This window comes from Rhinolophus sinicus, chromosome 4 (genome assembly GCF_057876585.1).
Source record: "Rhinolophus sinicus isolate RSI-liver-muscle chromosome 4, RSI-T2T, whole genome shotgun sequence".
Lineage (NCBI taxonomy): Eukaryota > Metazoa > Chordata > Mammalia > Chiroptera > Rhinolophidae > Rhinolophus > Rhinolophus sinicus.
The window spans coordinates 98042025-98053926 of NC_142504.1; the positions used below are offsets into that span (position 1 = coordinate 98042025).

The window sequence follows — 11902 nt, forward strand, 5'->3', positions numbered from 1 at the left end:
TCGTGCAACTTACTTGTCTCTTCTTGACCTGCGTGAGCTGGAGATCTTATTATACAGTTGACCCTTGAACAACACGGGTTTGAACTGTGCAGGTCCACTCACACGTGGCTTTTTTTTTTTTTTTCAATAAATAATACAGTCAGCTCTTCTATCCATGGGTTTCGCATCCGCAGATTCAACCAATTGCTGATGGAAACCAGTATTTTCGCATTCCCAATCCCAGATTCCCAACCGCCCTGCGGTTGGCTGACTTGATGGAAGCGAAAAGCAGACTGTAGTTAAGTTTTGGGGGAGTCAAAAGTTATACTGGGGGTTTTTAACTGTGCGGGTGCCAGTGCCTCTAACCTCCTGTGTTGTTCAGGAGTCAGCTGTACGCCGTTTCTGTTGGATACTGGATTGTTGCCGTGCACACCTGACCCTACGGCTTGGTGAGTCAGATGACCCACAGTTTGCAACGGTAAGCTCAGGCGTCATGGTCATTTTACGTCTAAGGTTTCGGTCTCCACCAAGGCCAAACAGCAAACCAGAAGCTCATTCTCAAGGTGAGAATCTGCAAAAGTGCCATAAACTTGCTCAAAAATCCTAGAACGCTGTGCTGTGATTCTCCTGTTGGCATTTTGCAGAGAGAGACTCCACGTTTGCCACAGATACGTTGGGTGTCGTTGTGTATGCTGGATCATAGGCCCAAGTGGCCGAGCAGCTTGTACTATCACCCGAACTTGCTAAAGAACCCATTCTTGCTCTGGTTCCCACTGGAAACTGCAACAGAGGTATTAACTCGGACTTCTGTTGACAGCTAAATCTTTGATTTGACGAGTTACTATACCATTGGAAAATAACAATGCCATGATTTCTTTCACTGACTTTTCATACAGCAGGCATTCAGAAATGTCAACTACAGGGCTTAATTAGCCTTTCAGCTACTGTGTGTCTCTTCACCCAATGTCATGTGATAACGTGCCCTGTAAGATGCTTCAGTGGCTTTTTCAATTCTAGTTTGAAAAGCTGTAACAAATAAGTTTGGGCCTTTTAAGACTTCATCGTGTCTACATTTGAAATATTCCATTTCTTTTTGTTTAAACTATGAATGATGGGTCTCAAAATTGTGCCACAGATTATATGATGCTGCAATACTAGTCAAATTTTTTTTGTTTCATAAGACACAATAAATTATAAATATCTATAAAGTTAAAGGAAAGATAGTTTTCCTACTTTCATTTTTTTTTTCAATTTCACCTAATTTCTTTAGTGTATATTACTCTCTCCCTTGAGTCAGAGAACAATCTGATATCACAGTTTCATCTGTCTTTAAATGTAGGCAGTGCAGCTGTGGGTTGAAAAAGGGAGTCTTATAATCTTTTCAAGCCAATGATTTATCCTTAAACACAAGAAAATATATTGTAAGTACATTTTATTTTAGAACAAAATATAATTAAAGTATAAAATAATAAATGTTTTAGATAACATCTAAAAATTTAGAAAAGTTTCCCAAAAAATGTTAACATATTATTGCAAATCACACCAACAAAGAATATGTACTTCTTATGTTTCTGTATAGATGCAAAGAAAACTTTGGGATTTCAAAATAATGATTTATTATGCAATAATGAAGTCACAGAGATTATAGCAGGCATAACCAAAGAAGGGTAGTAAGAGAAGTCCTGAAAACAAACAGTTAATCTATGAAAATGCAATATTTATACCCTAATCTTACTTAGAAAATTCTAGAAAACACAAGAATACATAAGCACACATTCCATTATCTGTCAGATTAATATTCATACAATACAATATTATACAGTAGCGCAAATAAACTAGGGCTACACATATCAACATCTCAAAGAGTTAACGTTAAGTGGAAAAAAACACAAGTTTCAAAAGTATACATACTCTATGATATATTTATATAAAGTTTTTAAATATGCAATTCTACCATATGTTGTTTAGGACACATATGTATGTAGTAATGGTGTAAATGAATGCATGGGAAGGATAAAAACCAAATTTAGGATAGTAGTTTCCTTTGTGGGTAGAGTAAGAAGGAAAATGCAATTAAGAAAGGGCCAGTAAGCTTCAACTATTTTATTTTATTTCCTAAGATGAACGTGATGTTGTTTTCAAAATCTTTTCATATGTTTTATATACATCACAATCGTTTTGTTATGGAAAGAGACTAGGTACTTGGTGAACTCATGACACCCCTGGATAAAGTCTCTCTGAGTTATATGGGCCAACACAGCCTCATAATTGATTCAGGCAGCAGGAGTACGATTTTTTTGTTACCCACCAAAGATTCTAAGGGATTCCATCTCCCCCATGAGCCCCCCACCCCCAGACCACTGCGGCTCTCAGATGAGCTTCTCTCTCAGCTTCTATAAACTATGATGTCTTCTGTCTGGTCCAATATTGTGTAGATTTATTCCCTAATTATTTCATGTACACTCATCTACCATAAAATAATCACAACAATGACAGTATCTCCCATTTCTTGAGTGCTCTGTGTGTGGCGATCTGGCACTTAACTTTCTACATCCATTGTTTTAAAACCAACCTTACAGCAACCCTGAGAGTTCGGTATTACTAACTTCATTTTGCAAAGCACAAAACTGGAGCTCAGAGATGCTAAATGACTCGCTCAAGGTCACACAATTAAAAAGTGCTAATCCCATCCGTTTTCTGCTAGCTCTTCAAAGGTCCTCTCTCTGGTACCTCCCTGAGACTAGATCCAGTGGAGGCAGTGCCAGACTCTGTCTGGGGAATGTTGTTCGGGTGGGACTGAGCATTGTGACAAGGCCAGCTGTGGTGTGGATGAGCAGGGCTTCCTGACGGTGAAGGCTGCACTGATATGGCCCCTGAACCCTGTGGCCCCCAGTGTGGGGGCAGGGACCATAGCAGTACTGCCCACTAGGTCCCAAACTGTCCTCAGTCACAGGTACTCAGACTTGCCTGAGCATTTACTACCAGGTCCCACTAGGTGTCTCTGTTACTTTATATTTTTTTATTTTTCTGATGTCTGAAGGTGACCCAAAGCCACAGAAAACTATTTGAAGCCAGTGAAATGAGCTGCCTGGAATTCTGTGGTCTTCAGAGAAACTAGACTCCTGCAGCTGAAGCTGTGGGTATAAGAAAGAGGAGAGAAAGTAACTGACATTTATTGGAGGCCCTTTGCATGTCAGCCAGTTTGCATACCTTAATATTAATAATTGCCAAGTATTATTTAATACGTGGTATGTGCAAGGCCCTGTTGTAGGCTCATTACAAATATTAATTCACTTAAGCCTCACAACAACCCAGGAGATAAGTACAGAGTGTACAGAGAAGGTGTACAGAGAGGTTAAGTAACTCGCCCAAGGCCACACAGCTAGTAAGTGGTATGGTCATTTAGATCGTTTCATCCTCATGGCAACCCTGTAAGGTAGGTGTTGCCATCTGTATTTTGTAGATGAGGAAACCAGGCTCAGAAAAATTAAGAGGCCCAAAGTTCCATAGCTAGACAGTGACAGAAGTAGAATTCAAATCTGAACCTACTTGACTCAGGACAAATGATAAGATTTGGCCCCTTTCCTGAGAGGGAGAGAAGACTAGTTCATAGGGAGGGTCCTGTGTCCTCACCCCCACATACACGGGCTTGTGGGCATCAGAAAGGGTTGTGCAGCCCACCTTTCACGGTAGACATGGCAGAGCTGTTCTGAGCTATTTCAGTAATTGCTTCAAAGGAAAAAGAGGAGCAACAAAGTCTGTCATCTTGACTGCAAAACTCCCCATCTGGGTGTGTAAGAGAGGAACATGTGCCCCCCCGACTCAGGAGGATGAGGGCGCACTGCTTTAGAGGCGGCAGGTTCCAGGTCAGCATCAGCAGAGGCTGCTCTCAGGGGGGATCTTAGGGAATCTACAGAAAGCTTCAAAATGCTCCCTTTCCCCAGCTTTTAACTGTTGCCTAAAATCCCCCCTTTAGAGATGCGTTTATTTGGCTTAAGGCATTGGCCTCTGTTAAAATATAAATACCTGTAGTGGTATTTGCCACTCACCAAATATTCCTAGCTGTCCATCCAGGCCCGTGGTTGGATGGCACCTCCTGTCCCCATGGAGTTGGCTTTGGTCACGTGATTCCCTGTGGACAATGAAACGTGAGTGGGCGTGATGTGAAGTCACTCCCAGCTGGAAGCTTCGCCAGCCAGTGCATTTCTTCACACTCTCATCTTCCCTCTGACACAGTGACCAGCAGTGCTCTAGGCAGCGTCAGCTCTTAGCAGCCTGGGTCCCAGGGGGAAGATGTCAACCCCTGTGGACATGTAGTGGGAGTGAGAAATACCTCTGTGGGATTCACCCCCAAGATGGTGGTGTCATTGGTAGAGATAGTATGATCCAGTCCATCGTGACTGATACACTAGCAGGGCACATTGGTCTAGTGGCCAGCTGTTAACACCTTAGGGTGAGTTTGCACAGAGTCAGGACTTTGGGAAACTGGAGCTTTACGGGGAAGGGAGGGTGGGAACAAAAGAAAATCTGTACTCTCTGCACTAGTTACTCTCCAGAGATGGTCCCAACAATACAGCCTTCTGGTACATAGATGTTTCGCACATCAAAAGGTGGAGTCTCAATTTCCTGACCTTGAATCTAGGCCGATTGCAGGAACCTGCTTGGCCAATAGAGTAAGGTGGATATGCTATTCTGGGAGGGCCAAGGCTAGAGCCTAAGAACCCTATGTCTCTGGGAACATTTGCTTCCCTAACTTGCTCCCTTAGTCCTTCCCCAGTCACTTACTGTGAAACTGAAGCAAAGTACTTAGATTCAGAGTCTTAGTTCCTTCATCTGTGAAGAGGGAGTCATGGTCCCCACATCACAAGGTAATTGTGAGGAGTGAGATGCTCTGAGGATTTAACTAAGGGCAGAGTCTAGACCCGTTAGGCACTCAATGGATGTCCATTCGATCATGTCTTTCTTTCCACCGTGGGAGGAAAGGTCGCCTTATTCCCTCCTGAGAACCTCAGACTTTGCAGCTTCTCTCTCAGCCTCGTCCCGAAGTACCACACAAAACAGTATCCCAAGTGAGTGCTAAAAGAGTGTCCTTCTTTACATTCTAAGGTACCATCAGTAAAGGAATGGCTTCCATGGAGTTTCCCCTCTCCTTTCTTTGTCCCTGTTCCCCTTGCTTCTCTCCTCCTTGAGGAAAACCATGCCCCAGCCGAGTCAGATCACAAGGCACCCCTGAAGATCTTTCCTCTGCTCCTTCTGAGTTTTTCCAGCCTCTTTCCCAGGAAAGGAGATAGATCTCCTTCACACCTCCTTAGTATTCCACTTAAGAAGTGAGCAGCAGCCCGAGAGGATGGATCGAGTATTGGAAAGAGATCCAGGCTGTGATGGTTAATTTTAGGTGTCATTTTGGGCTAAGGGATGCTCCGAGAGCTGGTGAAATGTTATTTCTGGGTTTGTCTGGGAGGGTGTTTCTGGAAGAGAATAGCATTTGAAGTGGTGAGTAGAGCAGATGGCCCTCTCCAGTGTGAGTGGGCACCATCTAACCCATTGAGGGCCCAAATAGAACAAAAAGGCAGAGGAAGGGTGAATTTGTTCTCTCTGCTTGAGCTGGGCCATCCATCTTCTCCTGCTCTCAGACATTGGTGCTCCTGGTTCTTGGGCTTTTGGATTCAGAGCAGGACTTACACCTTCAGCCTCCTGGTTCTCAGGCCTTTAGTTTCAGGCTGAATTACACCACTGGCTTTTCTGGTTCTGCAGCTTGAAAATGACAAATCGTGGGACTTCATGGCCTCCGTAACTGTGTGAACTAATTCCTATTACATATATATGTATAGCGACAGAGAGATAGAGAGCTAGAGATAGATATAGATATATAGATGTAGATATCCTATTGGTCCTGGAGAACGCTGACTGATACACAAAAATTCTAGTGTCCAGTCCTGGTTCTTTCATTCACTTTTTAATAACCAGAGTTGTCTACATATGTGATGAGTTCATAGTAAGATCTCTGTCACTAGACAGAGAATCTTAATTGTGATTATCCAGGGGTCATGAAGAAGGCCTGAACTGAGGCATTGCCCCTTCTAGCATTTAGAATATTCTTTCATTCAACCAATACTTAACAAGCCCCTAACATGTAATATTTTACACATTGGGAATTATTACTGAGGATAACGGGTATACATATTGTTTTGTTATTTAACTGTTCTAATTAACTTACTCCTTGGCCAAATTAGAGTTTTCCTTTACATACAGCTCAATAAACAGGAGTTGAATTGCACTGGAATACTCTGAGAACTGCAGAAAATTCCACAGCACTCCAGGCAGAGGATTAAGCCTTGGATGAAAGACATAGATGTGAGATGTCCCTGAGGGTGTCAGGACAAACTCCCCGCATCCCAGTTCCTAAATTACCCACAAGTGCCAGCATATTCAACTGAAGGAAACACAGAAATTCGGTCCGTGTGCTCTCTCTCGAAAGTTCTCAGGCACGTCTCCAGTTTGCAAAACCCAAGTCAGCTGAATGCTCTGGTCTCAGATTTTCAGAACCCCACGCCCCACTCCATGCTAAGGCTCGCACAAATATTTAGGTGGAGACTGAAGCTAACACCTTTAGAGAAGGTAGAGGAAGGAGGAAGGAGGAATGAAGAAGATTAGTTGAACAACAAAGGGGAGGAAAGAGGAAAGAGCATTCTTCTTAGTGTTTCTAAAACTAGCTCCAGTCAAGCAACCTCTTCAAATATGAAAATGAACTAGAAATCTCATGTTGCCATTATTCCAAGAGTTTTTTGGAAGGCAGAGCACATCACCTTGATTTGTATGACAGCACAGATGGCAGATGTTCTCGTACTAAGTCTTATGCAAAAAAGCTCTGGGACACTGGAGCCTACCTTTGGCTTGTTAGTTTGGCAAGTTAGTTTGGGGATTGGTGTTTGCCTGCAAGAAGAGAGGGATGAGGTCAAAACTGATCAACAAAATCAAAAAGCATTTGTCAACTGCTTTTGTTTTCAACTTCACGCTCCATCCATATGCTCGGGCTCTTCATTTCCACTTTAGGAAAACAAGGGAAGTAGTCTCAGCTTTCCACTAACAGGTTCTGGAACTTAGACCCTCAACCTGTCTGGGTCTCAATGTCTTTATCTGTCAAATGGGAACAATATCGCAGGCCTGACTACTTCCTGAATGGTCGTGAGCATCCCATGAGATTACCGTTCATAGAGAGCTTCAGTTAAAAGTGCTTTATGATGTTGTTGATTCTTCACTCATCACTCATTCCTCCCCCAAACTGTGACTCCCACTCTGACACACACACACACACACACACACACACACACACACACATTTCATTCATTCATTCATTCACTCACTCATTCAATATATTTTTTGGTACCCACTATGTACTAGGCACTGTTCTTGGTACTGGGTTATAGCAGAAATAACATATTTTTGGAGCTTATATTTTAGTGGGAAAAGATAGATAATAAACAAATAAATAAAAAGAAATATGGCAGGTAGTGATAAATAACATGGGGGAAAATATATATATTGTGAAAACCCTAAGTCTAACCTAAGTCTAAATACTACTCTGGCAAAAGATAGGGTGTGTGTGTGTGTGTGTGTGTGTGTGTGTGTGTGTGTGTGTGTGTATGTGTGTGTGGAGGTGGAGCACACAGAGGGAGAAGGATTGGGAGGGAAGAGGGAGCCGGGTATTAGAGGTGAAAGTAATAAGTATTTGTGTATGAGTGTATAAGTACATATAATTTGGCGATAAGAATTGGGATGGAATTGTTCTGACTCTTGCAAGAACATAGAGTCCAAGACCTGTTTATTCTATGATTCATTGTTCTGCTTGTAACTGGACTGGGGCAGGGAGAGAGTCTAGACAAGGTGTCCCAGGGGGCTCAGCGGCAGATGACCCAATTGTGGGAAGCAGAATGAGAACCTGCACCTGTCAGGACCCCTTCCCTCTCAGCACTCGGTAAAAGCTGAAATGAGGATGAAGTGGCACCTCCCTAGAATCTTCCAGGCCTTCCTCACCCTCCTGTTCTCAGGCTCAGCGTCTCCCCGAGAGCACATTGGCCTGGAGACTCTGCAGGTCCAGTCGTCATGCTCTCTCCAGCAGATGCGAGAGCAGACTTTTCTCCCCACCTCGGCCCTCGCCAGGCCTCAGCTCCCCTGGGCTCCCCTGGGGTGTGCTGCACCTACAGATCCCGTGCCTCCAATTGTGGAAGATGTAGCTTAGAAAAATTTCTGGGCATAGTGGACCCTTCACATTTGGTCGCTGTTACCATCAAGTTAGCCTTCTGAGCCTTAGTCTCCTCGTCTGTAAATGGGTATAACAGCTGCTACCTCCTGAGGCAGATCGTGCATATAAAGATGGATTGTGTGGCGCAGACACTGTATCATCCCATTTATCTTACCACATGTATCATCCCATTTATCTTAAAACTCTAGAAGTACTATTATTATAATATCCATTTTACACATGAGAAATCTGAAGAGACAGTTTAAAAAACTTGCCCAAGGTCACACGGCTAGTAAGTTTTAGAGCCAGGACTCAAAATCAGATTTGTCTGTCTCCAAAGCTAGTGTGCGTGATTAATGCTTATAAAGGCCTTCAGTCATAATAAGAGTACCAGTAATCTAACAGCTAGGAAACAGATCACCCCAACACTTGGTGGCTTACGACAACCAGCATTCATTTAGCCAATTCCGCAACCAGTAACTTAGCGTAGGCTCACTTGGGTGGTTTGTTCTTCTGCTTTTTGCTGGGCTCCCTCATGCACCTACGTTCAGTGGCAGGGTGGCTAAGTGGCTCTGCTTACGTGAGTTCACAGCCCATGGTCTGGAGAGCTGCGGATTTCCTCCACATGGCCTCTTATCCTCCAGGAGGCCAGCCTGGGCTTTTTCCCGTGGTCGTGACCTAGGCTTGCAACTGGCACACTTCCCTTCTGTCCTATTCTTCAAAGTAAGTCATAAACCAGCCCAGATTCAAGAAGTAGGGAAGTAGGATCCACTTCCTGTTAGGAGGTGCTGCAAAAGACACCTTGAGAAGGTGAGATATAGGGAGGTTATTAACAGAGCAATCAATCTATCGCAATGGGCATTCTATGAACAGCAGGTAGTGTTACTAATAGATTTCTGGGGGACAATACCCATCAGACAAATCCAGATACTCGCTCTCCGGTTAGTACATTCCCTAGAGTCTTCCTTGTAATAACCTGGACTCTCTCAGCTTACAAGGGGGGCAGAAACATAACTCTTCAGGAATGTTTCTCCATTTTTGGCTCTCATTTCCCTTAGGATGGCATCTTTCTCCCATATTCCTGTGAGGTAGAAGAAATGACCACAAAAAGCTCCAGGCTCCCACTCTCCCCCATTTAAACCCCGGACAGAGAGAGAACGTCTCTACCTCAACAGCTTAAGGAAAGGCCTGGAATGACTCTCACGGGCTCAGGCAGTATCCCAGGCCCATCTCCTCCGTCCTTGCAGTCACTGACTGATGGGGTCTGAGTCACAGCTCCATTCCTCACAAAGGACGGATGTGCCTACCAAAAGGAAGATCCCCATTTTGTTACCAAGAGACGGAGAGATGACACTGACGAGATGTCCACTACCTGTGTGTCCTTACCTCCAGAGGAATCGCTCCCTGTGTCCCTGGAGTCCCTCCATTGATCTGAAGTTTCTAGGTGAAAATGCATTAAACAGACATTAAGGGGTTTTGTTTTTTTAAAGTTCAAGGAACTATTTTAAACTGAAGCAAAATTGCCTTTAAGTGCTAATTGTGAAATCCTAAATGAGAATTTTGTGAAAGGATCAAAATGAGAACTATTCAGATTAGAAAGTACAAGGAAAACAAGACAAAACAGGACAGGAAGTCGATAAGAAGAGAGGGAGACCTTCTGCATACAGAATATACTGAATGCTTTATTCCTGGTCTGGGGAACATCCTGGAATGAAGCCTGTGCCGAAGGCTGGAGAGAAAAGAGAAGTCCTGGCTTCTACCCTAGAGAGTCTTCTTACTTTTAACCTTGTGATTCCCATAGTTCTGACTCAGAGTGCCTGGGGTTCAATTACTTGCTGCCCAAACTTACTTGCCGTGTGATCTTGGTGAGGTGATATATAATTTACTGTTCAAACCAGGACACTTGAAAGTGAAGAGGGATGTCATTAATGATTTCACAAGGGCCATGTAATGTATGGTCATTGCTCTCAAGCAAAATGATAAGCATTTATATGTTTAGTGGCACATAATAATAAATAAGAAGAAATCAAGAGAAGGCTGAGACTCGGAAGGACAGCAATGGAAGAGTTAGAAAGACCATCAAGAGCAAAGATGTCATTAGAGATCAACGCTATTCCCAGTTACTATGTACGGAGGTAAAAGTTGGACAGTGAGGAAGGCTGATAGAAAAAGAATTGATTCATTTGAAATATGGTATTTCAGGAGAGTTCTACGGACACCCTGGACCACCAGAAAGACCGACAAGTGGGTCCTAGAGCAAATTAAGTCTGAAAATCTCTGGAGGCAAAAATGACAAAACTGAAGCTGTCCTACATTGATCACATCATAAGAAGGCAGGGTTCTCTGGAAAAGACATAATGCTGGGAGAAATAGAAGGCAGCAGGAAAAGAGGATGACCAAACATGAGATGTCATGACTCCATAAAAGAAGCCACAGGCACAAGTCTACAGCAGCTGAGCAGGGCTGTTGAGGACAGGACATTGTGGACGTCATTCACTCACAGGGTCACCAGGATCAGAGCCAACTCAACAGCATGTGACACAATAATAAATATAATATTTGTTCAGTACTTACTGTTAAACTGAGCTCAGTTCTTTATATATTCACTGTGATCCTATGGTGTGGGGATTTTTATTATCCCCATTTGACAGATGAGAAAACTGAGGCTCAGGGAAGTTAATTAAGGTTACCCAGATCTATGGGACACTATGTTTCAGTTTTCCTGTAACCACACCATAATGAGACGGTAAAGAACAATTAGAACTTGAAGACTCAAATAAGTATCCTCGCTGGGAATACTCATCTTGAGAGATTATAGAGCTATCAGATAGTGTTCATTACTAAACACATGTTTGAAATTGTGCTTTTGGAACATCCCACAGATCGTGAGGCGCATATTCTTGAGAATCATTTTTAGGCATAGAAGATAAATATGCTTTTTTAAAATAACCCAACGCGATTCAGGATTTAAAAAAAATGAATCCTCTAAAAATATATTTGGACTTCTGGCTTCCACCTAGAAGGTACTAGAAAGCTGAAAATAGTGCCACTCCTGTCTTAACAAAAAGAAAAAGCCAATACAAATCTACCTAATCATAACTCGTCTTGAGCCTGGGAAAAACTGATGTCACAGGGCCGCACAATTAGCATGAAATCAAAGGAAAGGTAGACTCTTCTAAAGACAGACAGGATGTGAGCACGGCTCACCTGTAACAGAGCAAAGGAGAAGACAGGGCCGCCATACAAGTCAGCAAGAAGCGTCCAGCTAAAATGTTTGAAGAACCAGAGAGGCCGAGTGTGGGCTAGCGTGACAGCACAGAGCCCCGGGGAGCTGCACACACACGTCAGCTCTCGCCACTCAACACCTCTTCTCCATCACCTCCACCAGGCACTCGGCAAAGATTGGAGGCAGGATGGGAGACCAGAGGAAACCTTCCGCCACGGTTGGAAGAGGGGAGTGGACACAGCTGTAGGCAAGACAGAAGACCACACCCACATCTTTCTTCCCCATGAAACGCATGCAGCCCTTGGGGGAAGGGCAGCAACCCTGTGGTCTCTAGGACATAGATGAAGGAAGACACATGTTGCTGGAGGAAGGGAAGAGGAAAAACAAATCTCTACTCTGAGAGGAGGGGAAGGATACCGTCCTGGGCTCTAGTTAGATCTCCGATTATTGGAAGA

General features: G+C 43.5%; 1 long non-coding RNA gene across 1 annotated transcript in view; it reads right to left on the minus strand.

Annotated features, from left to right (window-relative positions):
* Positions 1-1547: 1547 nt before the first annotated feature.
* Positions 1548-11902, minus strand: part of LOC109441190 (uncharacterized) — a 35645-nt gene continuing 25290 nt past the window's right edge. Inside the window, exons 4-5 of the long non-coding RNA XR_016021168.1 lie at positions 9608-9661; positions 1548-9524 (exon numbers count right to left, since the gene is read on the minus strand). This is a non-coding gene — a long non-coding RNA (uncharacterized LOC109441190). The remainder of the gene's footprint in view (positions 9525-9607; positions 9662-11902) is intronic.